At 51.1% G+C, this 26,354-nt stretch overlaps 2 long non-coding RNA genes across 2 annotated transcripts; both read left to right on the plus strand.

Annotated features, from left to right (window-relative positions):
• Positions 1 to 2,351: 2,351 nt before the first annotated feature.
• On the plus strand, positions 2,352 to 7,614 carry LOC133221524 (uncharacterized). The gene is made up of 3 exons (XR_009728020.1): positions 2,352 to 2,426; positions 2,929 to 3,075; positions 7,505 to 7,614. It is a non-coding gene; the product is annotated as an uncharacterized LOC133221524 (long non-coding RNA).
• Positions 7,615 to 20,640: 13,026 nt separating this feature from the next.
• Positions 20,641 to 26,168, plus strand: LOC133221513 (uncharacterized). Its single transcript, XR_009728016.1, has 3 exons — positions 20,641 to 20,804; positions 20,883 to 20,993; positions 25,853 to 26,168. It is a non-coding gene; the product is annotated as an uncharacterized LOC133221513 (long non-coding RNA).
• The last annotated feature ends 186 nt before the right edge of the window (positions 26,169 to 26,354 follow it).

The raw sequence follows: 26,354 nt of genomic DNA on the forward strand, positions 1-26,354 counted from the left end.
GTGGATTCAGGAGAAACACTGGCTTTGTGCAAGTGCATCCAGGCTGAGTGTTGGCTTCAGCTCTCCGCAGCAGTCAGAATCATAGAATCCCAGACTGGTTTGGGTTGGAAAGGACCTTAAGATCATCCAGTTCCAACCCCTCTACCATGGGCACGGATGAAACACAGGGCATGACTGCCATTGATACCAGGGCATTGGACCTCGTTGCCCATCCACCCTTGCAAGACCCCTGAATGTGGTCCTAGGACCCACCATGTACTGCTTGATGGTGTGTTCTTAGCAGTGTGATGCCAGACCCTCTTGCCCTGCGTGTCTTGGATGAGCTGTCAGTGGGCAATGCTCCTTCCAATCCCCACCCTGAAGCCAATTCTTCAGCCCGAGCCAGGACACGGTCCTTCCCCTTTCTCTTTTCAGTGCTAACACAAGCACTTTAGAGGCAGCCTCTTCCGTGTGGTGGGAAACAGGGAATTCTTGGACACGTCTCTTTTTGGCAGCAGAGCCGTGTTTCTGCTGCTCTGGGCACAGCGACGCCAGCCGGCAGAGGCTGTGCTGATGGTGAGCTCCTTCCAGCTGCTCCGCCAGCATAAATCTGAGCCGTGAGCTTACCCAATTCATTAGACACTGCCTGTTGAAAAGGCAGTAAATCACCTCAAACCTCAGTCAGGACTGGCTTTGGCATGGTTTATGGTGGAATTAGAATAACGAATGAGGAGCCAGCTGTTTATGTTAGTTTTGGCTTGCAAGCTGAAGAAAAATCCTGGTGTTGAACTTCATGATAAACTCTCCCCAACACGAGTGGGCTCTGAGGTTGAGAATAACTTTGGAAAGCCTCAAGGGCCCACGAGGGTGAGAGACTGGCACATCACAAGCTGAGTGAACACTAAGGCTTAGATAAGAGGCATGTTTTGGTACAAAACAGGACAAGACTTCGTTGCTGGAATGGCTCTCCAAAGCTTGGACACCTGCAGTCTTCTGCTCCTTGGGGTTGGTCTCCACATCGTGCACTCAAGGAGGAAAGTGAGTCAGCCAAACCTGCAAGTATCCAGTTCTTTCCATGCTCTAACTTGCTTATACCTCGTTTGGATGCTTTGGGATTCCTCCACACCTTGGGGTGGGTCACCCATCATCTGTCCTTGGCAGGTTTCTTTCCAGCTTTGCTCAAATATCCTTAGTTGAGCTCATCTATACAATATGGGCTGCATGCCCTGAATCTGCCAGAGCTGCAGAAACTGGAGTGAACTTTGTGGTTTTCCCTAAGCCTTAATGTGGACCTGGATGGCTCGTGGTGGAGTTAGTCCAGTTTTGCTCTGACTGAGGGAAGATACTCTGGAAAACCTGATGAGGTGGACACAGTCCAGCTTGATGGATGGGTGGGGAGCACGTCTGTGTTAGTATTAATAACCCAGTAATGCAGTTACAGTGCATTATCCATAATCCAGGCATGCCGCAGCAAATTCCCATCTTCTTGAACACTGTGTCCAGGCAGCCCCTTTGAGGGTACTGGGAGGAGCAAGCACTTTGACGTGCTGAGCCCCTTCCATGCCACCACTCAACTGGGCTCTCCAAATAGCTGGCATCACCTGCCTTTGCTGAACCCAGGTTTTCATCTCCTGGTGGTCCCTTTCCCCCCTCCTCTGGTGTCTCTTGCTGCTTGGCTTTGAGTGGTACACTCCTTCCACCAAGGTTTAAGACCCTTCTGTTGCAATCCTTCTACTCCAGCCAGCAAACACTAAGCAGATGGACATCTCTCTGCTTCCACAGTTTTACCAGTAGTCCAGACTTGGCAGTGCTCATGGTCTCATTTTTGGTTCAACAGTAGATGGACTTCTTTCCAAGGGCTGTAATGCACATTACCTTTCCAGTAGAAGAACCCAGCCCACCTGGCTTTGTCACCATTCATTGTGTTGGTATTCCTGGAGTTTTGAACTTTGCTGGCTCAGGTTGAAAAGAAAGTGCATGGTTTTGTCATGGGGAAATTAGAGTAGCACAAAAGGCAAGCTATGAAATCACATTTGTAGATGGAGCATCCCACACTGCTTGGACAGGCAGGCTGAGGGCTTTGTGGAGGGCTGCTTAGAGATTCTGAAGCATCCCCTGTGTGAATTCAAGCTACGGAATTTATAAAGGGAGGAAATCTGTGTACAGGTTTCCACTGTGCTGCACCTTCTATAAGTAACCCCATGCAAAGAGTCCAGGCTTGGACTTTCACAACGGCAACCACAAGATCTAAACATGTGTTAGTTCTCTCCTGACCAAAATGATCTTTGTATGCCCATTCTGGGGTCAGAAGCATAAGGTATGTACCATCCCAGTTCACCTCTCATCCATCCTTTGTTGTTCACAGACAATGAAATTGACCCAAGAGCTTAATCTGAACTCAGCTGGAGACCCTTGACTTCAGAAGGCTGTGGATGAGGTCTGTTCCTGTAGGTCCACAGCCGTTGGCACTCAAGTCTTTTTGTCTTCTAAGTTGTTTTGAGCTCAAACAGCACATGCTTGCCTGGCAGGGGAAGAAGGGCTTGGAGAGAAGAACACAACTGGGCTTCCTTCATGTGCCTTGTGCCACCCCATGTACAGGGCTCTCCCAACAGTCCTGCAAGCTATCAGCCACCACTGGATCCTCTTTTCCCTCCTTCCCTATCACCCAACCACACTCAGTTCAAGTTTATCCTAGGCTTATTTTGTGGCTGGACCAACCCCTTTGGAGCGCCAGGACCACAGCTGCCTCCTGGCGACATGGTTCACTCAAGGGCAGCCGCTCTCCTTTATCTCTTTGAAGATTAGGGGGCTTTAACATGTCTTTAAAGTGAATTTCTCCCCCCCCCACCCCCTTTTATTACGATAATTGATGACCAGCAAACTTTTCTTTTCCTTTATCTCTTAAATATGTTTCTTTACCCTTAAAAATGCAATATTTCTTTTAACTAGGAATATGGATGGGTCTGCGCGTAGCAGGGCTGCCTTTGACTCATCTGTCAATTTGATCGTGTAAAGCCTCTGTTTTCAGCTGGCATCCAGTGCAGATTTCAAAGCTGTGACTCACCCGTTCCTGCAGAGTTGAGACTAAAAGGGAAGGTAAAATAATAATTAAAATATATTAAAAATAAACCAAGCCTTTTCCAAGCACTTAATTACGAAGTTTGTATTTTGTGAGGTCTCTCTATCGGGGCTATCGGGGAGTTTTACATCTGTGTGCACAGGAAGGATTCAAGGTGCTCCAGGATTTCAGTAGTAAGGAGTACAAAATGAATGGTTGCTCCTCGGAAAAGAGTAGGTTGGGAGGAATAAAGGGATTGTAAATGAAGCTGTGAAGCCAAAATGCAAACTTTTTGTATACAAAGCATAAGGCAGGAAAGGGGGACGGCACTGAAATCATTTGCTATCTAGTCAAAACAGTGCACTTACATGTAATGTATATATCATTATGCAGCAAATGCTTGAAGCTGAAATGGCTTTTTCTCTCCATGCACGTGCATATAAATAGCTAAACCAAATCCATTTTCAGAAGAAAAGATCTATTGAGCAGAAAACAAGAAATTACCTTTCCTCTGAAAATATGAATATGCTTTTTCTTTTAAGCAAGATTTCCCCCCAATTTATATGATTTTACCCCAAATCTCTTTTCTCCCAAATGCTATTTTTATCAGTGTAATTGAAGCCCAACATTCCACCCGGATGGGAACCAGTCTGTATTCCCAGGTCAAGGTGGACCAGGGCTATGGAGCACCATGTCCCCTGGGGGGTAATGGGGTTCCTTCTGCTGGTGGCTTCTGTTACAGAACCCCAGGCTTTAATCAAGACAACTCTACAAATATTGTCATAAGAAGATGCATGCAGGAGCTCAGTGTTTCCTCTGTTGTCAGATATTTTTATGACACCTTATTGTGTGCATCTTAAATCCACATGTAAAGAAAGCAGGCATTAAACATGAACATTTATAACCAGCTGATGAACACCGGTGCTGTCTCTGGGTCAACTGCAGGATGCTAGCAAGGGTCGTCCCAGCTCGTTGCCATGCTGCATGTGATGGTGCCAGCTTCCAGCCTCACTCATTTTAACACATCACACTCTAGGATGGGGGAAGCCCCACTCTCTCTGCAGCCTTTGCCCTGTTGGCTTTACAGATGGGGTGATGTTGCTGGTGCATGCTGTGTGTCCCACAGATGCATGGTCACCCAGTATGTGCTGAGGGTCCTGTTGGGATTGGCCGGTGCTGGGAGCACATGGCAGAGTGATCTTGTTGTTAGATACCACGATAGAACACCACTGGGGTCCCCAGAAATGCTGTGTGTGGCAGTGGGGCCATGCTGGAGTTGTGTTGTTGGAAGGTGGGTGCTAATCCCAGCACTTCCTTGGCGATCCCAAGCAAGCTGGGTTTGGGATAATGCCCTTTACATCCTCTGGAGCACAACACAGTTTTTAAATTAAATTTGTAAGCAGCTGCTGATGGGAAGCACATCACCATGTCAAGCACTGAAGAGGAAACTGGGATTTGGTGGTTGTTTCAGCCTTTGTATTCAAGAGTAACACAGCAGCATAGGAGGGATGCGAAGTGCGTGGAGTTAGGTGCATGATGCACAGAGCCCATGTGTGTCCAGTCTCATCTACTGAGTTTACTTTGCCTTGCACCAGACAGCATAATCGTTCCTTTCCTCAAACACTAATGCTCCCCAAAGCATTTTGCATGTTGGCACCTCCAGCCTCTCTTCTGGACCCCTATGAGAAGTGCTACCTGACCAGCTGTGCTGGGTCTGCAGCCCACCATTAACATGTGAAATGGGCCACATTCATCTTCCCTTTGCTGTTTCATTGCCAAAGGCTGTTTGGTCAAAACCTATTTAACACCAAATTCCACTTAAAAGTGGCTTCAATGTTTTCTTAGCCTCTGAAGACCAAGAAATGCATGCCAGGGGCTCTTACACCATCTGGATGAGGCCTTACGGATCAGCTTAGAGCAGCTGAGAGCTTAAAATTAGCATGTCTCAAAACCTCTTCTTTCATCACGTGGCTGTGTTGGGCAACCCAAAACAAAGCAGAAAGTATGAGGCAGGGAAGTGAATGGTGGAAGGAGATGGTGGGGTGGATGGGGAAGGGGGGGATCACTGGGGCTGGGTGGCCATGGACCATCTTCGTCTCCAGAAAGATAAGATTCACCCAAGGAAACCCCAGACTGAGGATTGTTCCCATGGTGTGAGGGTCTGAGAACAGGAGCTCTGCGGTGACTCCAAGCTCTCCAGCTGCTACCGACGTGCGATAGTGAACTGGCTGCGCTGACGTGGTTCTCCATGGCTTGGTCCTCCCGCGGACACCCATCTGCTGCTGCCAGAGGTGATGGAGATGGAAGGAGACAGCTTTAAAAGCAGAGTATGAGTCAGGCAGAGCTGGGGATAAGCTCCAGCGGGTCCCCCTTGACCATGCAGACACCCACCGCTATCAGGGGTGCTTTTGAGGGGCACCACCAGCGGTAGCAACAGGCTCAGGCTGGATCTGAGCCTGTGAACTGAGAGATGAAAAGCTGCATTACAGGTCCAGGGAGCCCACCCAGGGCCCTACAGCCGGCCAAGCGCCAGGCGTGAGGATGGATATGCGGGCCATTGAAAGACCTCATCCAGAGTATATTTGGTTTGTCTTGTGTGACACAGAGAACCTGAGTTATTATTTGATCCTGCTCTGAGTAATAACCAGATAAATGGGCCTGCGGATTTCCAAATAAACATTTTAATAAATGATGGGTGAATTAAAGGAGAGCTGCTCCCCCCCTTCCCCTTCCCCTGCTCCCAGTATTAATGTTCAAATGAAGGCAGGCAGTGTCTAACAGAGCCCCGTATACTGTAAATACATTTCTTGCACTGTCACATATAAACACTGGAGAGACGGAGATCAAAAGGTCTCGCTGTGCAGAGCAGAGCCGCGTGATGAAGTGAACATGTTGCTTTGTGGCTGGGGTGGGGGTGATGGGACGCCTGAGAATAACAGACTGGCTGGAGACGTAGGAGCCCAGAAGGCCTGGGGGGCCTCAAAGGGGGGAAAAGAGAGAAAAAAAATCCCCGCTAGCAGCAGGAAAAATAAATAATTCCGTTATCTCTGATGAATTTCTGCCTTTGATCTGGTTTTTCCTCTCCCTCGCGCTGCCTTTTCGGTCCCTCTTCTCCCCCCTCAAACCTTCCCCATCGGACACTTCTCTTCCCCCCTCTCTGCCTCCCTTCCCCTCTTGCGGTTTGATTTATCCCACGGCCGGCTCGGGAAGCCTGACGGGTGCTGATGAATGGGCAGAGCTCGTCTGCCCATAGCCCTGCCCCGGCGTCTGCCAGGACATCCCCAGCTTCTTTTCATTCCTGGAAACCCGGCGTCCCGCCGGGCAGCCTGGTGCAATAGATCTGCTTCACGGGTTGTGCTTTCCTCAGCTGCCTCAGGGAAGATGCTTTTTGGCCTCCCCTGCTCATACACACAAAGCCCAACCTTCCCCATCCCGGGGTTATTTAGCTTAACCTTGACAGCTGCTAAATAATTGGGTGTTTCTTCCCCAGCCGGTACCTCCTTTCTGAGCCAGGGGAGGCCACATGGGTGCCTCTGATATTTCCCTGCAGCATTGCCAACAGAACATGAAAAAGATGGGGGGTTTGGAAAGAGAGCAGAGCACAGTGGAAGTGGTCCGAGATGGGATGGCGGATCAGCCTGCTTGGGGGGATGAATAGGATGCTGTGATGGGAGGTGATGGGGTTCCTCCTCTTTGGGGCTTGCAGAGCCACTGGGCTGACCCTTGGCAAAGAGAAAAGAGAGGAGGAGCACCAAAAGGTTGCTTCCCTGCAGTTTATGCTTAGGTCAGCTCTGAAATGTGGGTCCTAGAAAGGGCCGCAAGTCATGGCAAAGGGCAGCCCTTTGGGGCACTTCTGTTTCAGTGCCTGAATAATGTCTTTAGAAAACCTCTTATTTTTTGCCTCTCCATGCTTAGTAACACTGAAAATCCATTCAAACCTTACCACAGGCCTTTTGTAGACCACTATGAAGTCTACAAAGCGTTGTAGCTCCAGCTGGAAGAAGACACAAGCAAGATGCTGTGTAACACCCTTCCCAGAAACATCCCTTCCAGCTCCACTGCCCCATTCCTGCTTCTCTATGATGTTTAATATTAATGATTTCCATAAAAATCACTGTGAAATTTGTGACGTTCCTGTTGGATTCATGCCCACAGATCCAACTCATCTCCTTGGTCAGATGTTTTCCCCCTTCTCTATTTCATTGTGCCTGTTCTGGTTGGTCATTCCTGATTTTCCATCTTCTGGAGATGGCTCAGTAATGGCAACTTTTGCCCTTGGGCTTCTTGTCCCTGACTGAACTCGTCCTTCTCCCAGAGATTAGCTTAAAGATTCATGCTCTACCCTTGGTGATATGTGTTTAAAGCTGTTTGTAAAGTGGTACAAAGGTCTGGTTTCTCCCATAACCTGCTTATGGATTAAGTTCCTTCTTCAGAGTCGTCTATTGTGATTTCCTATGTTTATTCCAGATGAAAATAAGCTTTTGCATGGAAGAATTTGAAGAGGTTTTGGACAGTCAGTATGTTCATGGAGCCTGCTGGCAATGAAATACATCCAGACCTCTTATCCTCACCAAAAGGTAGGTAACCCTTGAAAATTCATATACAAATGATGTCTTAAAGCCCTGAAATCATATTCACCCACCACACTGAGCACAATACAGCCCTTCGTGTAAGGCATTCCTGCCCTAAAGACTCACAGGAAGGATGAAAACCTGCCTCTTGTAGTTATACTTTGGACAATCAGAAGCTCATACACATGCAAGAAGTGGGTTTTTTGGGGAGGGTTGAAAGGTGAACGGTAGCAATCCCAGTGCAGTGAGCACTACATCCAGCCCCTGGGCTGGGTTTCAGGACAGGGCTCCCGGGAAGCATCCAGCTGCTGTTTGAAGACATCCAGAGATGGTGAATCCATCACTTCCCATGGTGGGCTGTGCCAGCTGTTAATCACCCTCACTTAAATATGCGTGCCTTGCTTCCCACTGGAATTTGCAAGGCTTCAGCTTTTGAGCTGGCTTTTGCTTTGCCTTGCCGAGGCTCAGAGCCTTCCATAGCCGAGGCTCAGCCCCCTGGTGAAGGACTCCGTTTCTCTGGGGTGCTGTATTAATTCCCTTTATTTCTATAGCTCTGTCCTCCCATCATGATCTCCTTATAGTAATAAGGAATAAATGATTTTTTTCCATTATAAATAATAAGCCCTTCTCCACAGGTAGAATTTTTTACATAGAAACCCCTGTTCTGACTGAAGATGGATTTTTTTTCCCCATTATATTTCCCTAAAATTATCACTTGCAGACAGAAAACCAGTCAAAAGGCTGTACAATAAGTAAGGTGCCTTGTGTGTTCCTACAGCATCTTTTTGGTTCTTTGTGTTTCATTTGCTTATGCTATTTAAATGTGATATGCTATTTAAGTGTGATATGCTATTTAAGTATAAAATGCCATACTATGGATGCTAAATACTATAATATATATAAACATATATAAATATGATATCATATGAGGAAAATACATTGTAAGTGTCATTTTGTTTCCAGCCATGCACTGCAGATCAATGGCTCCACCCATCAAAGACACAACTAAGACAACCTCCTCTCTGATTTGAACAGAGAATGGGATGAGCTCTGACCAACACAGCTGGTAAAGGAGTGAAGAAAATCAGGTTAATCAGCTGAACAACCTGCTGCTAGTTACAGGAAAGGCAGGACATTCCCTCCTTGGGATGGTAAATCCTATAGAAGCCCTAGTATTGGAGTAGCTGCTGTGATGCTGGTGGTGTTTGGGTAGCAGCAAGGTATGTTCAGTAAGGTGTGTGGGGTTTCTGAGCTGGGGAGAAGGGATGTACAGTGGGAAGATGTTTTCTTGCCTGTTTGTGTTATTCTAGGATTAGATATGTTCCGTCCTGGGTGCTGCTGGGTTCATGGAGCAGTGTTTGGAGGGGATGTCCCACTGTGAAGATGCAATGGCTGCAGGTGAATGGTCTGGTGGGGAGCCCTCAGTGACCAAGGGACAGGATTAAGTCATTCCCTGTCTTCTAGAGGTGATTGTATTGGGTATCTTCATCAGAGAGAATCTCTTCTATGTCCTTCAAAGGGAAGAGATCCTGTTCCTGCTGGAGCAGTTCTGGAGCTAACAGAATAAATCAGGGGGATAATGTCTATAAATATGAAGAGCCTCCAGCCTGGGACTTGGCTGGTTATGTTGAGTTCTGGATTTGTTTTCTTTATATTTTGTTTTCCTCCTAAAATGAGATGGATAAACAGATTTTAGGTGGCCTTACTGTAGAAGTGAGAGGTGATGCACCTCTGCTGGAGTGGTGTTAAATAAGGAGAGGTGAAGCTTAAATGAACCTGGTGTGGGTCATGCTCTGGTTGCTGGCTCCCTTGTGCCCTGGAGGTGATGGACACCAGGATAAAGACTTGTACCTCCCCTCCTGGCCTCCAGAGGGGTATTGGTTTGGGGAAAGTCTTTCATATGCTTTAGATGGAGGAGAGCACTTGGAGTGAGGAGCAGGAGTGGAAGCTACTATAAGTAGTAGCTCTATAAGTCCTTGACTGCAGTTTCTTGGGGAGTGACTCAAAACACATGAAGTTTTAACTGTGTAAAGGTTTTCTCTGTGCTTCAACTCTGTTTTGAATCCAAAGGCTTGTTTCCTCCAATCTTATCTACTCGGCCCAGCTCTGCGCATGGGGTGCAGATGGAGGGCAAAAGCTTTGGAAGATGCTGTTGACCATCTGAGCAGGCTGGAGCTCACCTCCCAGCATAGGGTGACTTGCTTGTCGCAGCAACAGCGTCAGGAGGAGGCCATTGATCAAACATTGCTGGGGGACCAGGTCTGTGTGTGCTTTGAGTGACTGGCAGAAATAGCCCAGGCTGCCGCCCCTGCCGTCGCCTTATCTCTCCCCCAAACATCAGAGAGCTCATCTTGCTGCGGAGGCTGGGACCTGACAGCCCTGTACATTAGCACTTTCTGCAAGTGATGTCCACTTTTGAAATAGTACCTGTCCCGAGAGTGGTCACTTCATTTGACAAATGCCAGTGATGACAGCGGGATGCCGCTTTACAAACTCCAGCCTTCTGCTCGCCCGCCCCAGGAGAGGTGAAGGGAAGAGAGCTGAGCTCCCCTTTGCCTTGTAGTGTTTGTACTTAGTGTGCTCTCTGAGCCCACAGCCATGGGGCAAGGTGTGTTTGGACCTTGGATGTCGGGTGCTCCTCCCCCGGACCCACTGGCAGCACTGTGAGTGGAGCATCACCTAGCAGGGCAGCTGAAGGCAATGAGCAGGTAGATAAGGGTTGTATCAAAAGGACAGTGAGGTTTTGTTACCCACTGGCAGACCCCAGTACAAGAAATGAATCCAGGCAGAGGAACCAGTCATCTCCTCACTGTGCAGGAAGGTTTTTGGCTGGAAACTTCTGGCTGAGCCTCCTGGATTCTTTGTGCCAGTGCTTGGCTCAAAATCTGTGCCTGGATGTGTGTTTTGCTCTGGAGAGACCTTGTGCTAATGCCCAAAGGGATTATTCTGATGTGATGGGGTTGCTCTGTGCTGAAGAGCTGGGGCAGCCTGGGCAAGAGGAAGAGGCAGGGCTGAGGTTTCTGGTGACCATGCAGCTGAGCAGAGGTAGAAGAGAATTCACCTCCTGCTTTAAGCCAGTGATGGTTGCTCTGGAGCATCGCTGGCCTGTACAAGTCAACCCTAAACTGCATTGAAACATTATTGAAGGGACAAATGAACCTGGGAGACACCAGTATTTGGGTGATTTGATTCACTTTCTGTATTTGATTCAACTAGGAGGCTAAATGCACCCATTTCTTAGAAATGGGGTGAGCAGCTTGTGGATGTGGGCAACACAGCAAATCCCTTGTGAATGCTGTGCTTCAGGAAACACCAGCTTTGCTCCCCAAACCCAGCATGGTTCAGCTTCATGTATCTTGCATCAGTGTGTTTGGGTCACTGCTGCCAGCAATGTCGTGGTTCACAAGCAGTGCCCATGTTAACATTAGAGACATTGGGGCAGCCAGAAATCCCTGAGCTTGGTCAAATTTTCAGGCAGAGGAAATGTATTTGGAAAACCCTGGCATAGGTGGAATCTTCTACTGAGATACAGAGGAAAATGATTGAAGTGCTCCTCAGGTGTCTCCTTGGTCACTCTCATTGCTCTACAGATTAGTGAGCATTGGTTTTCTTCTCTTGCTTGACTATGCTGCTCTCCAGCCTTTGGTCCCGCCTCTATGTGTGCTTCTACACCTCTTCCCCTACAGAACATCCCTTTTCCCTACCTTTATGTTCTGGGTAGACCAGGTTTGTGGAGAGCTGGTACCTTGCCGAAGGATGCTTGTCTCTGCTTCTCGATGGCCTTGGGAAGTGCTCCAGGCTCGTTCATGCCCCTGGTAAATAGGGATTCTCAGCAGCTTGTTCTCAAAGCATCAGCTTCCTGGCAGTTGTGGGGTGGGCAATGGAAATGGGGTGAATTCCTTTTCTCCCTTGACTGTCTCTTAGATGTTTTCCCCAAACACCAACTGATGGCCATCCTGTTGAGCCATCTCTTGATGCCCACCTCTTGATGGGAGTGACCCTCCCATGCAGCTGCCATCTGTCCCCATGTGTATCTCCCTCCACAACTCCACCGAGACCCAAGTTACGATGTGAAACCTGAGCACATGGGGACAACTGGCATGGCCTAAGCTGAGCCTGCAATTTCCTGGCTCATAAAAACCTGAGCTTCCTTCGGGCCCGGGTCTCTGCCAGGTTGCACTGAGTCGGGTCCCACACCTCCTTCCCAAGGCTTCCCCCCTTACCCCCAAGATATTCCATGACACCATCTACAAGCTAGATTGCTTTATGGCTCCATATGTTGGAGCCACATGGAATAATGCAGAGAAATCCCTTTAGCAAGGGAGTGAAAAGCCACCGAGTTTACGGGGTGTTGCAAATAATCTGAGGCAAAACAAATGTTTAAGCTTGACTTGGCTGCCAATTCTGAGCACATTGTTTTTAAGCTGGAAAAAAACCCCAGGCCAAGGGGCAGTTGTTAATGGGCCAGTCATTTTCTTCCTTTCTAGACACCCCAGAGCAACGAATATCAACTGTTCCTTGGGAAAGAACTCAAGTGTGGGGGCCTTTTTATTGTACATATCAAAAGGCATCATTGACTGGCCCTTGTAGAGTGCTGCTCCTTCCAGCAAGGGGCTTTTACAAGTAATAACCTGTTTGTGAAGCAGAGCAGCGAAGCCCCAGAGCCAAGCTTGCGGCTTATTGTTGGGGCTGACTTTTATAAGACACTGCAGGGGCTTACAACAGACTGAGTTTTGTAAAGCAGTCCATTAAACACCACAACCTGAGCTAAAGAGCAGTGGGGGACGGAGCCTCCAGGGATGGAGCCGAGCCCTCTGCTTCTGTAATAAACACAGCAGCATCCCACTTATGGCTCGAGCAGCAAAGAGCCTGGACACAGGGGCTAATGTATTGCTGCAGAGAAGGTCAAGTGTGAAAAGATGCAGGGCTTTTTCCATAGGGTTTGGTTGTTGCTATAAGATCAGTTGGGCAAAATGCTGCTGGTTCAGGTGGTCTTATTGCTGGTGGTGCTTTGAGCCCTGGGTTTGGGATTTTGGAGCCTTGTTGAGGTTTCTCACACCAAGAGTTGGTGGGATCTTGTGGGTATCATGTTGGTGTGCAGTGATACCCACATGATGCTGAGCAATGGTCCCCAGTCTATCAGGGGCTGTGGGCCACTTGCTGTAGTTTCGTGTTCCCATCTCATAGAGCATAGTGTGACTGTGGTGGCTCTGGGCACTCAAGGGAGCTGCATTACAACTTATCCAGCTGCCATGTAAAGAAAGGAGCAATTCCTGGGAGCAGCCTCAGACAGAGCCAGCGTGATGATCAGTTACTTATCTCTTGGGCTGTGAGGGAAGAAGAGCCTGTTGCCTTCGAGCACTGAGTGCAGCACTCTGCTCTGCACTGGCTGCATGCAGTGATGGCACAGGAGCTCTCGCATCAAGGTGGGGTCAGGAGCAGCGACCATCAGGATCTCTGCTGGCACAGGGGAGGTTTCTGGGTGCTCATACTAAGAGCATGGGTGAGGGCAGGAGTTAGCACAGCGAAGCTGCATGTCTTGGGTGGAAAAAATCAGTTCTCTTCAATATCCAAGCCAAAAGTCTCCATGGTCTTGTTTGGATCAAAGAGACTGAGAAGCCCCAAAGCTTGCTTCTGTTTGGGTGTTGTAGCAGTCAGTGGGTCCTGAGCAGAAGGGGAAAGGGACATGGAGAATGTTTCATGTGTCACTTGTAATTGGCACTACTGAGCTCAGCCCCTGATGGTCCTGTGATGGTCCTGAGTGCAGCTGAGCGCAGTGATGGTCCTGAGTGCAGCCCTTCCAGACACTGTGTGGGTCCTGTTCCCTGTCCCTTCCCTTTGGAAGAGCAGTGGCTGCTGTGGGAAAGCTGCAGCTCCATGGGGCACAGGGGGAGGTGGGTTTTGGAAGCAATTAGGGATGAGGAAGGGAGACCAGTTTCCTTGGGATGGGGGTCGTAGAAGGGGATCTGGTTGCTGTCTGAACAGGGATGGTACCAGCAGTATAAGAGGCCTCTGTAGCCAGTCTCTGCAGTCCTGGTGGCACATGCTCAGGGACATTGGCTGAGGGATGTCCCAAGCTGGAGAGAGCAGCCAGTCCTTTTAACTTCTGGGCATTCCTGAGCTCTCAGTTGGTCCCCATGCCTTGTGGCGGGCTGTTTTCCAACTGGATTACAGGTTTAAAGGGAAGAATGTCTCCTATTCCAACCCTGCCACCTGATCAGCACCTCTAGGTCCTTTTCTTGTGCTGTGCAAAAGGATGAGCGCTGTCTGCTCTCACTGCCCACACCATCACTGGGCACTCTGAAGCCTGGAGACCAAAGGAGGGATTGGGTTACCCGTTTGGGTGCTGAGCTGCAAAAGTAGGCTTGACGGGCTGCGAGGTGGGCATCCCTGCCCCATCTGTTTTCCCTTGTCCACCTGGTTCTCCTATGGGCAAAAAGGAGAAGATGGGATTAAGCACTTGTTTTTCAGGGCAGCCAGGAGAAGCTGGTGGTGGGAGCACAGCCTCCAGTTGCCTTGCCTGCATGCGAGCTCACTGTCTTATTCCCTTGAGTCTGCTAGTGTGTTCTCAAGGAGAAAGCCATCCAGAGTGCTTAAATTCTTCCTTCACTTCCAGCCTTCCCCTTGGAGAAAGCAGGATGGAAATCCTACAGTGCCCAGAGATCACCCAAACCTCGCAGTGGGCTTCAAGTGGGGAGTGGAAATAAGAAGCAAGCCAGTAATTTTGACATTAAATGTGGCCTGATTGAACCCCAGAGATGTCATTTCTCTGCAATGGATGCTCTTAGTCCTCCACTGTTATCATTTGCTGTGGTTTGAGTACAGCTTTGTGCTGGCCATGGAGGCTGTGGGCAGGGAGGAAAGACCTGTGCCTGCCCATCCTTCCCTGGGTGCCTTTAGTATTCCACTTTGAGCTTGAGGCTGTTATCACGTCTTCTGCTCCCAGCCAGGGTTTGGGGAGGAAGAGGAGTCATTGAAGAGCACTCGAGGTTAACACTGAAGTTGGCACTACTTGGTTTTGTTTTCTTGTGCAGATGCTTCCTGTTGGACCCCTGAGCTGAAAACTGATGATTCCAAGGTTGACATTAACTTATTCTACCCAATTTTGACCTAAAAAACGTGGGTTGCAGGTCGTTAGGTGGATACAAACCTGAAGGACAAATGATTCCAGCCCACGAAGAGGTTCAGGATTGAGGCTGCTGTGCTGAGCATCCCGTGGTCCAGGGCGGGCACTGAAGGGATGCTGCATCCAAGGCGTTTCCATGGAAACGGGAAGATGCTGAGTCCGAACTGCACCTTGGTCCCCCTCGATGGCGCAATGGGGACGGGACGGAGTACCCCAAGGAGCCGGGGGATGCCCGGCCAGGACCCCCAAAGCCCCGCGGGGGCTTTCGGGGGGCTCCGGTCGAAGGGCACGGGTGACATCTTGTGGCGACGGCTCCTCGCTGGGGCTGTGCGGTGTTGGGTTGCAGGGGCAGTGCCTGCCTGCCTCGGAGGAGCATCCCCTATCCCAGGCTCCGGGATGCTCCTCCGCGCCCGGCATTGCAGGGATCGGGATTGATGCGGGGACACGGGGTGCTCGGTTTGGTCTGTTCTGATGCTCTGCATCAGTAGACATAAAGCCTAGTGGAGGGTCTCTAGTCAATGGAAACTCGCTGCTGTGGAAGCCAGAAATGTCAGTAGGTTCTAAAGGGGCTGGAAACCTGCTGGAAGCAGAGGGTGTCTTATCCGGGTCTGTTAAACACTGTGGTTTGGAGATCCTTTGGGATGTGAACAGATCACTGATAGGAGTAACTCTGTGTGTGTGTGTGTTGCTTCCTTGCCTGAGTGCCCAATGCTGGCTGGTGTGAGGAGGAGGATGCTGAGCCCATCCGAGTGTCTGGACTGGGTCTTTATGGACTCTGTCTTTTGGGAATCTGGTTTGAGATAGAACATCATAGAATATCTTGGGAGGTGGAGAGAGTTTACAAGTGTCTGGCTCTTTAGGGCTTTGATGCTTATTCGGTGGAGGAGAAGGTTCCCCTGTGGGCATGGGACTGTGTTATTACAGAGCAGCTCAGGGTTTTCTCATTCCCCTCGAGTGTGGTTTGTCCCCTGGTTCCCAGCATCCTCCTGTCACCATCCACATCCCCATGAGTGGCAGGGACCGGGCTCTTCCTCATCCTTTGCAGCCAGCAATGCCCAGCATCCATGCCTCCAGGCATCCAGCACTGCAGAGCAGCACCTGCAGCAAGGAGGGGATGAATGAAGTGACCCCATGGGTTTTGGTACCTGCTCGTTGGCTTGAACATCCCTCCTCTGACTGCCAGCAGCAGGAAGCAGGGCTCATCTCCTGCTCTGTGTGTGTATTTTTGATGGCATAAGGTTCCTGTTACGAGTCCCTATAGCTTTTTGGCATGGGAACTTCTTGATTCATACAGCTCTGAGTGGAAGCAGGACTTGGAGTGCAGTTGGGACTTGGTGTATGATGAGGGGGGCTGTAGGTACTTCAATGCTGTAATGAATCACGTAGGTTTTGTAATGCTGTAGGGAAGAAGACATGGGATAAGCCCCTATTTTGAGGGTTGCAGCCCTCCTCCACCCCACAGACTGGTGTGGAGGGCAGGTAATTCCCATAGCGATGTTTGAGAGCATCTCTTTGGGCAGCTGAGTTGGCAGAGGGTTAATGAGTTGAAAAGGCCTCCCAAAGGCCTTCTGTTTGCTGGGTGGATGGAAAGGCTTAACTCTACCCCTCCTCAGCCTCCATTTTTCTGGGTGGGTGGGCAGGAGGCTTAAAATGCCACTTTGGCTGGCAGAGAGATGGGGGCCAGGGCAAAGGTGGGGGGAAAAAGCTTTCACTTTCAAAAATAACTCTGGAACAAAACGAAGGGGTCGGAGGGTGAGCAGGGAAACAGAGAAGCACCTTCCCCAGGGGCCAGCACTGATGCTCTCATCCTCTGAGTACAAGGGGAGGGAAAGCTTGGCTCTATTAAAGACTGTCTCCCACTGCTGGAGCTAAACCAAGCCATGGCATAGAGAGAGCAGCCGGGTGGCTGTGGCACAGAGCATCCTCCTGCCCTTCCTCCCTGTTGGCAGCTGAGCATCCCTCAGCCCTTTCTCTAACCCAGTTTTTCTCCTCAGTGTCCAGAGCTGGGACACTGTGGTCTAACACCTCTGCTGCTGGGAGCTCTCATTGCCTGGGTCTCTGGCTTTTACAGGGTGATGCTGTAGATGCTTTCCAATCCCAGGACTCCTGTGACTGTGCCACGCGGCAGGAGAGGGGAGCTAAGGATGCTGCTGGTCCCATACCCACGTGTGTGATGGTCTGAGCCCAGGCACAAGGATGTCCTCCTTGGGGATGAATGATGGGATCGCATGGAGGGTGGAAACAGTGGTGTTTAACCAGGCTCTGCCTGCACCAGGTGGGACATCAACAGAGAGGAAGAACTGGGGTCTGTGGGTGAGGACACCCGACATCCCCTTAGCTGGGGATGTCCATTTCCTCTTTACTTGTCTTGGTTCAGGCACTGTGAGGTGCTGGTCCCACATCTCTGCTGGCCTTGAGGGAGCTCTGCCTGGAGATGTGGTGGAAGGAGGAACTTGCTGCCCTGATGCCTTTGCTTTCTCCCCCTAACTTGATCTAAACACCAGCTTCCCACCTTGCACCGAGCTCAGGGCTTCACGGAGAAGCTGCTCCCTCCAGGCTGATGCTGAGCCTGTCAGAGGGAGCAGCTCTGCCAGCAATCCTCAAGCCGTGAGAGCCAGGAGCTGGAACAGTGCTTGAGCATAGAGTTATGGAATCCCAGAGTGGTTTAGGTTGGAAGGGACCTTAAAGCTGCTCCAGCTCCAACCCCTGCCACAGGCAGGGACCCCTTCCACTGGAGCAGCTTGCTCCAAGCCCCTGTGTCCAACCTGGCCTTGAGCACTGCCAGGGATGGGGCAGCCACAGCTTCTCTGGGCACCCTGTGCCAGCGCCTCAGCACCCTCACAAGGAAGAGCTTCTGCCTAAGAGCTCAGCTCAGTCTCCCCTCTGGCAGGTTCAAGCCATTCCCCTTGGCCTGTCCCTACAGGCCCTTGTAAGCACAGGGGCTGCCCTTGCTCCCATCCCTGCCCCTATGAGAGTCTCACTGTGAGTACCACTGCCTGATGCTGTTGAAAGCCACCTCCCCTGCATGGGGCCTTCCCCCAAAGAGAGAGTTGTACCAAAGAAGATGCAGAGGGTATTTCCCTGTGCATCAAGTGATGTTTGGGCTTGTTATCACTGGTGGTGGCCAGCATGCCAGGAAACTGTTATTCCCTCCCTTCCCAACGCTGGGAGATGATAAACACCGGGGTCTGCCTCCATTCAGCTGTGATCCATCAAGGCAGGGGAGGGGACTTGCACCAGAGAGCGGGTGAAGGGAGGTCAGTGATTGTGTAAACAGGCACTTTAGAGTTCACCCCGAGCTGGTATTACTGTAATTCATTAGAGGTGTCAGCCTGCTTTGTAGTTCCTCCCTCAAAGGGCCCTGCGCCTGGCAGCTTCCAACATCCAGCCTTGGCAGCAGGAAAATAAACTGCACAAGCTGTGTTTGCAGCAGGCAAAGCTGCAGCTGCAGCATCACCCTGCAAAATCAAAGTGAGCTTTAGCATCTCTCTCTGTTCCCAGGCTGCTCCAACCAGCGCTCCCCCTTCACTGGTACGGGAAAAACCCTGTTTGCTCCTGCCAAGCTGATGCTGAGTGAGATGCTGTGTGGTGCCTGACCACACTGGCTGCTGAAATGACTGAATTTGCTTAAGGAAAAAGCATGAGGGCACTGAATGTGCTGTGATTCAACAGATCTGCTTTGGGGGACCCTTAACCCCTTCCAGGCAGGATGCTGGGGAGCACAGGGGCCTCTCCATGCACACAGTGCTGAGGCACTTGTGTGGAGCATCCTTTCCAGCTCAGCTCAAACCTCTTGTACTGACCCCATTAAATAGATATCCTGGTTGTGCTCAATGTTGTGTGAGGTTTGGAGAGCCTGTGCTTTCCCCTCCAGCCCTCTCTGTGCTTGATGTGAAGCTGGGTACCACTTGTCAGCAGCTGGGTGCTGGAGGAGGGCTCCAGGGCTCTCCCCTATGGAAACAGCTTGTTCCCATCCTCTCCCCAGCTTGCTCTGCTCCAACACTTCACCCCACTTAAAAGGGCACTGAAACCCCCCTTCCACTGGTGGGGCAGCCCAGTATGGTGTATAAACTGCTGGAGGTGTCTGGTGAGGTGTTCATGTGGTGGCTTACGGGGTGTAAGCACCCGGGAGGATGCAGTGCCCTTGGGCTGCAGCAGCTCAGATGGATGCTCTGGCACAGGGGTGGTGATGCTGAAGACCAAGCAGCAAGGAAAGGAGGGAGCTGAGTGGTTTTGCTCTGCCCAGAGGGTATTTACATCCCCCAGGCAGGGTGAAGCTGCTCCTTGCAACTTAAATATCCCTGTAGGTGTGCTCAGTAAAGCAGATGGAAGCATTGGACGAAGCTGTCCCTGCACGTTGCTGCACCCAGGAGATGCAACAGGCTCTCCTAAGAAGAGTTATGGCCTCTATTGTGTGTAGATGGGAGATGGGCTGAAGACAGTGAGTCCTCTGCAGGCAGGACCCTGTTGCACTCTCCAGTGTGGAGCTGGGGGTGGCTGTCTCTAGGACCACAGCATCCCAGTCAAGTCCAAGGTCACTTCCCAGTGCTGGGGACATTGTCCCTATTGATGTGAGAGAAACAGAATAGATGCAGTGAACTCAAATCTGCTTCCAGATGGGGGCCTGGTGAAGCCCTCTAAGGAGCTGGTTCACCATCAGCCTGTGAAGCCTTGATATGAAAGCTGGTGTTTCTGGTGTTCTTGTCATCCAAGGCTTGGCATGAACTCTCCTGTTTATAAGGAATGAGGGGATGGATGCCCATGATGTGAGCATTTGGAGCTATACAAAAGCCGTGTAGAGAAGTGAAATCCCTGTCAAAAAGAGATCTCACATCTCTATGAAGGGATGGTTCAGACCAGCAGGTCTGATGCTGCAGCAGAGGAGCTGCTGCAGGGATGGGAAGACAAGCGAATGGCTTCAAGTGTGCAAAAGCCCCTAAATGGTTTTATACTCAGTGTGAAAACCTTCTCATAGGATTCCCATGTTTAATGCTTCAGATTGGCATGGTTCAGGTGTGGGCTCCTCCTTCACTGGAACATCTGCTCTTGAAGTCCACCTAAACCCATCCTAAGTGAGATGTAATGTGGTGCCTGACCACGCTGGTCTGGTCAAAGAAGGCAGAGCCCACCCACTGCTGATTTGGCTTAGAAAAGAGTGTGAGGACCCTGAATGCACTTTGGGCTTTGTGAGGGCTTTGCCATGAGCCCATTGAGAAGCCAGGTTTGGAGCATCATGTCAGGATGCTGGAGTGAAGCTGACTCCCTAGGGAGGGAATGTGTCCTTCAGGAGGGGTGGGAGGAAGAAGCAACCCTGGGATGCAGTGGAGCTGGCATCACTTACGGTCTTTGCATCCCACTGATGCTCTGCTGGGTGAGGAGGGTGAGTGGTGGGGCTTGGACCATGGCACTGCATCTTCTTTGGCCCTTCATGCTATAAACAGCTATTAACCCAGGTGACAGCTCTGATTTCTCCCTTATCTGCCACAACCTAATCTAACCTCATCTCTCCATACTCTGAACTCATCCTTGTGCCACGTTCCCAAATAAATCCAACCTCTCCTGCCTTGTTCCAGTGTGCTGGCAGGGAAAACATGTCTGTGATAGACCCACTTCTGATGCCTTCATACTGGTACACGAAACCAAGTGTCAGCTCCTAGCTCCGTGGCTAATAAACCATATGGCATTGCTTATTCTACTTGCACTGTGCTCTGGTGGAGGTTGCTGAGGAGAAGAGGGTGTTCTACATCCTTGCAGACAGCATTTGGTCTGGAATGATTGTGCAGGATCCCAGCACTGGGGCCTTTGATTCCTGGCCAAGGGATGCAGGTGCTTTCAATACTCACCCTGCTAAGCCTCTCTGATAAGGAAAAGTGATTGCAAGCTGCATGTAGTGGTGAGAGGGGCTGGGGAGGGAGGGCAGCCTGGGTAGGTAGCAGGTCCTTGGCCGGGGATGTTCCATGGCCTCTTGTCATTGCTCTCCCTTGTCGCATCTTGTCCTTCCCATGCTGCCTGTCCATGTGTTTGCTGTGTGTGGCTCTCCTGAGGTGTACCCAAACTGCCTCAGAGCAGCGTGAGTGGTGCCTGATGCTTTCCTTTCTCCTGCTGTTGCCTCTCTGCTCTCCTAAATCTTCCCTCCATTCATGCCCAGGCACTGGCTTTGGTTTGCCCACCCAGGACAGGATGGAGCAGCTGCATCCCTGCACCAAGGGCTGTTTCTGCAGCTCAGGATGCCTCCAGCCACCTCTATAACCCACTAAAAGTGAGCGTCTTGGTGTGGCCATTGGGTTACTCCTGGTGCTGGAGTGAAAATAGGCTGGGTATGGCAAGGGGAGGCTGCAGCTGTGTCCCAGGCTGTCCCTTCCCTGTGCCTCAGTTTCCCTTTCTGCTCTTTGGCTTTCATACTCAGCTGTAGGCATAGCTGTGGATGGAGGCTGGTTTGTTATCTGGTTTGGGGGGGGGGAAAGCCCTTTTGTGGTCTGTGGGATGGGTAAACCCTTGGGCTGGGATTTGTATGGCATGACTATGTCTATGGGGATGTGGCAGTGCTGATCAGGCCAGTCATCCTGCCTTACTGGAGCTTATTCTTCCTCCAAGTCTTTCCTAGGGGTCTGAAGCTTCACACATTCCCCAGGGAGACCTGGCACCCCCCACCCCATCTTGTGCCTGCACCAACAGGGAGAATAAACACACAGGTACAGAGGATGGCATCGCCTTGTCCCACCAGTGCAGAGCTGGGGCTTCCCTTTCCCAGGCTGGTCTTGAATGGGACATCTCAGCCATTCCTACTTGGTGTGGCAGCCCCTTCGGGTTGCTATGGAGCGCAGAGCATCACCACTGTGGAGCAAGCTAGGAGCCCAACCCTTAAGCTGCTGCTCTGCTCCCACCTTTGCTTGTTCCCAAGTTACCCCCCTACCTTCCTCTGTGCCAGCCCCATCAGCTCTTAAGCTCTCCATCCACACACAAACAAGGCTCCCTACCAGACCCTGCTGTGTGAGCGGATGCTTCCATGTCCTGGTTTTCCCAGGCTTTGCTGATAAATCCTGTCTCCATAACCCCAGCACGGATTGACTTGCTATCAGGCAATGTGTGGTGAGGAAGCGACCTGTGACCTGCCTGGGGAGATGGGGTGACCCTGCAGGAGGAACCCTTATCAGCCCTTCTTAAAAGCTTCCCTTTTTAACATGATAGAGAGGCCTTGGCCAAGCGATACCTAAACAGTGATGGGGAGGAGGAAGGTGTTTGGGGTGAGGACAAGGGGATGCAGAAAGCACTGAGCGCATGGGGTGGGATCATTTTTGCTGGCAGAGCATGAGGGTTGAAACTGCTGGAGTGAAACATCAGCATGGTTCCCAATGGGAGAGCTGAGCATTGTGGTGGGACAGAGCTGGCTGCATATCAGTGGGGCTGAGCTTGGCTCACACAATGCATTGCCTCAGTCCACCAGCTCCATATGGATGGGCTTCCCAGCTTCCCACCGGGGTTATCAGGAGAAAGCCCACTGGGAGACAAGAGCATCCATGGAGAGGAGGGTGACATTGGACAGGTTCGGTGTTGGGACCCATCCCACAACTGGGGCTGCCCATGTTGCCACCTGTGCACTGGGGATGGAGGGGAGATGCAAACTGTGTCCTTGCTGTCCCCAAACCCTGGGTGTATATCAGGAGGGGGATAATTAGTGGTCCCTTTTCCTCCCAGCTGATTTTAGAGCAAGGGACCTTTCAAACCTCACCTCATCTTTATAGAGGGGGCAAAAGCGTTAAGGCATCACTGACTTGCTTCCCTTTGGGCATCCCCTCCAAGGGAGCTGCAGGGTTTGGTGTGTGCTGAGCTGTTGGAGATGCTGGCAGGGGCAAGCAGGGTTTCTTGGCATGCAGGAGCAGGGATGGAAATGCTATTGCTTGCCTTGTTGCAGAGAGGATAATGCCTGGATCAGAACAGAGCCCTGTGGAGCAGATGGGAGATACCTTCCTGCCCCTCACCCTGCATCAGGGCATGGACTGATCCCATCAATGTGCCAAGGGCTAGCCTGCCTGTGTGGGTCTCTGATCCAGCTCCCCAGCAGGGATGGGCATTTGCCAAGACCTGGCTGTCACTGTGTTTCCACCTTTGATCAGGAGGCGGCATTCCTGAAGTGCTCCATCTCACACATGTTGCACTGATCAAAGGCAGCTGTTGCCTGGACCCTCCCCTGAGTCCATTTACACACACACACAAGTACAGACAGGTTGAGGAAAATGAAGTGGTGGAAGTGGAGATGGATGGATGGATGGATGGATGGATGGATGGATGGATGGATGGATGGATGGATGAGTGGATGGATGGACGGATGGATGGATGAGTGGATGGATGGATGGATGGATGGATGAGTGGATGGATGGATGGATGGATGGATGAGTGGATGGATGGATGGATGGATGGATGGATGGATGGATGGATGGATGGATGGATGGATGGATGGATGAGTGGATGGATGAACGGATGGATGGATGGATGGATGGGTGAGTGGATGGATGGATGGATGGATGAGTGGATGGATGGATGGATGGATGAGTGGATGGATGGATGGATGGATGGATGAGTGGATGGATGGATGGATGAGTGGATGGATGGATGATGGATGGATGGAGATGGATGGAGGAGGATGGATGGATGGATGGTTGGATGAGTGGATGAATGGATGAGTGGATGGATGGGTGGATGGATGGATGGATGAGTGGATGGATGGATGAGTGGATGGATGGATGGATGGATGGATGAGTGGATGGATGGATGGATGAGTGGATGGATGGACGGATGGATGGATGGACAGATGGATGGACGGACGGATGGATGGATGGATGGTTGGATGAGTGGATGGATGGATGAGTGGATGGATGAGTGGATGGATGGGTGGATGGATGGATGGATGGATGGATGGACGGACGGATGGATGGATGGATGGTTGGATGAGTGGATGGATGGATGAGTGGATGGACAGGCAAGGGGCAGCAGCGGACAGAGCACAACCGACATCTCCCATGGCTTTAGGTGGGCAGGAAGGAGGTCTGAGACCTGCTCTGATGGTGGCTCCTCTGCAGGATGAGTGTGATCCCATCAACTGTGTCTTGGAGGATGCTTTACTGTTTGTGCACATGATTTACCTCTGCTCCTCACCTCTGTGATGCAAAGGACTTGGGCTATCCGGGCTCCCAAGTCCTTTGTGAATGCTTCTCTATAGCAAGCCTACCTGTTGCCAGTATATGAGGACATGATGAGGAAAAGCTCTCCTCCCCCTTTCCACCCTCAGACCTACCTCTCATTACTCAGCATTACAGTTTAGCTGTAAGGCTTTGAAAGGACATGATCTCTATCCCAAAACTGCAGACACACAGAGATCAGAGCCATAGACACGCTTGCAGGGCAGTTCCTCAGCTGAGCAGCAGGTTCAGGGGAGGGTTTAGCTGGTTGAAAGCCCTTTTCTACTGCCTATAGACACACTGCAGCCATTGTATCCCCCAGGCAAGGATGCAAGTAGATCCCAGCTGCCCAGCGATGGAGCCCTTCAGAAGGATGCTTTGTCCTGCTCCTCCCTTGGCCCCATCTTGGGTACAAGGCAGGTGAATTGGGCACTGCATTTCCAGGCATCAACTGTATCATTAAAGGTAGTCTTTTATTTCCTTTTTCCAGGACTGGGCAGGACAATCTGCTCATGGGAGACGAATCCAGTCATCTCTGCTCCCAAAACCTAACATCTTCAGCAGCAAAACCCAGGAGGTTCAAGCAGCATTTCCAATGGTGCTGTTAATATAACACTATCCATGTGAACAGAGTGCCTTGGTGGGATGCTAGCACAGCAAAACCTGGCAGTGATTGGTGCTGGGTCACACTCATCCCTGTCCCTGCTGGTATCTGTGGGTTAACTTAATTAGCTGAAGAAGGTCCTCAGCTGGGCTACAGCCTCTGTGGCCTGATATTGTTCATTATCTACATCTAAAAGATGATCAGGTCAAGGGAGGGGATTCTGCCCTTCTACTCTGCTCTATGATGGGTATGCTAAGGACTCCTTATAGCTTTCAAACCTGCTCAGCATCATCCCTTGAGCACCTGAATGGCTGCCTGGTATGGGGGATGCCAGCCAGGGTGACCTTGGTTCAGATGGATCCTACCTTCCCTGTTCACCTTCAGTGTCCCATGGTGACCAAGGCACTCCTGATCAGACAGGCATGAAGGGCTCCTCGGGGCTGTCCTTGCCCTTCTCAGGCAGGGCTGGCAGTGCGTGCCTCCAGCCCAGGGCAGTCACAGCAAGCATCCTCACTTGGAGTCACAGCCCTTTCTTGGGATGTCAGGAATGACAGGCTGTGCACATGGGGAAATCAGGGAGAAACCTCAGTGTCCCTTTGGACACTGTAGGGGCTACAGGCCAAGAAGAATCTCCCCAAAGACAGCAGAAGGACTTTGCATCTGGCCTCTCCTTTATCATCCCTAGGGATACACAGGATCTGTGCAGCTTCTTTCCTTCTCTCCATCTCCATAGCACTTCACCCCTGGTGCATCCAGCTCCCGGAGCACAATGTTGGGCACCCTTTGCCCCTCATCTCTACCTGCCTCTCCCCATAGAGTGATGCCCCTTACACCGTGGTCCCTTGCCCTAACCCTGCTTTGCAAAGTTCAGCTGCTTGGCTGCAGGCAGCCCATAATACCCTTTTACAGCAAGGTGACCCCTGCTCTTTGATGCTGTGCAAGCCCCTGTCCAGCTGGCTGCTGAGCTGGCCACCTAATGTGTTGTGACAGGTTGACTGGATGGAGCTTGTGGAGGGACCATGTCTTCCCCCTCCTCTTCGTGCAGGGGATGACAGAGACTTGGGTCCCCCTTCTGCCAAGCAATGGGGGGATTTGGAGGATGAAGGTGAAGGGACATCACCCTGACCCTGAAGCCATCATCCTGACCCTGCCACCAGACCAATGTGGAGCCAACTGGGAGGACAGGAGGGCAAATCTGGTGCTATCTATGGTGGCTGTGGGTTGGTGCTGTGTCACCTTTGCTGGACTCATCACCTCCCAGTTAGCTTCTGCCCCTCACTGCTCTCACCCAGTTTAAAACCTGGGAGCAGTTGCTTTTCCTTTCCCTTCCTCACCCAGCTCCTGGCACGGCTGCTGCATCCATCCCATCCTCGGCTATGGACACCCCACCAGGAGCAGGTCTGGCACTGCCGCAGGGACTGTTGGTGGCACAGGGACAGGAGTATTGACACTGGCATCGTCAAAGACAACAGTTTCCATAGGGAGAGGGGGGAAACCCAACAAACCCCAATTTATCCAGCCTCTTTGCCGGTCTCTGCTCTGGGGCAGGGGCTGTCCAACCTGCACCCGAGCTGGCTGCAGAGTTCCCAGTCTATCCTCTCCCCATGCTGTGTGCCAGCAGCAGAAGGGTTAGGGATGATGCTCAGGGCAGATATTCAAGTGCTGGGAACTGCTTTCCAAGACCTCCTTTGAGTCTTCTCAAGACAGGGCTTCAGTTTCCCTCTTGTCTACCCAGAGCTGGGATCTCTGATCAGAAATGACCTCATGCAGTGCAGCAGGATCACCTGCTGAAGGAGCAGCTCTCTTGTCCCCATGATACCCCCAAAATCTCCAGTTTTCC

The sequence above is a fragment of the Neopsephotus bourkii genome, unplaced genomic scaffold, assembly GCF_033783945.1.
Source record: "Neopsephotus bourkii isolate Nb327-2 ecotype Australia unplaced genomic scaffold, CSIRO-AGI_Nbou_v1 NB_1542, whole genome shotgun sequence".
Classification (NCBI taxonomy): Eukaryota; Metazoa; Chordata; class Aves; order Psittaciformes; family Psittacidae; genus Neopsephotus; species Neopsephotus bourkii.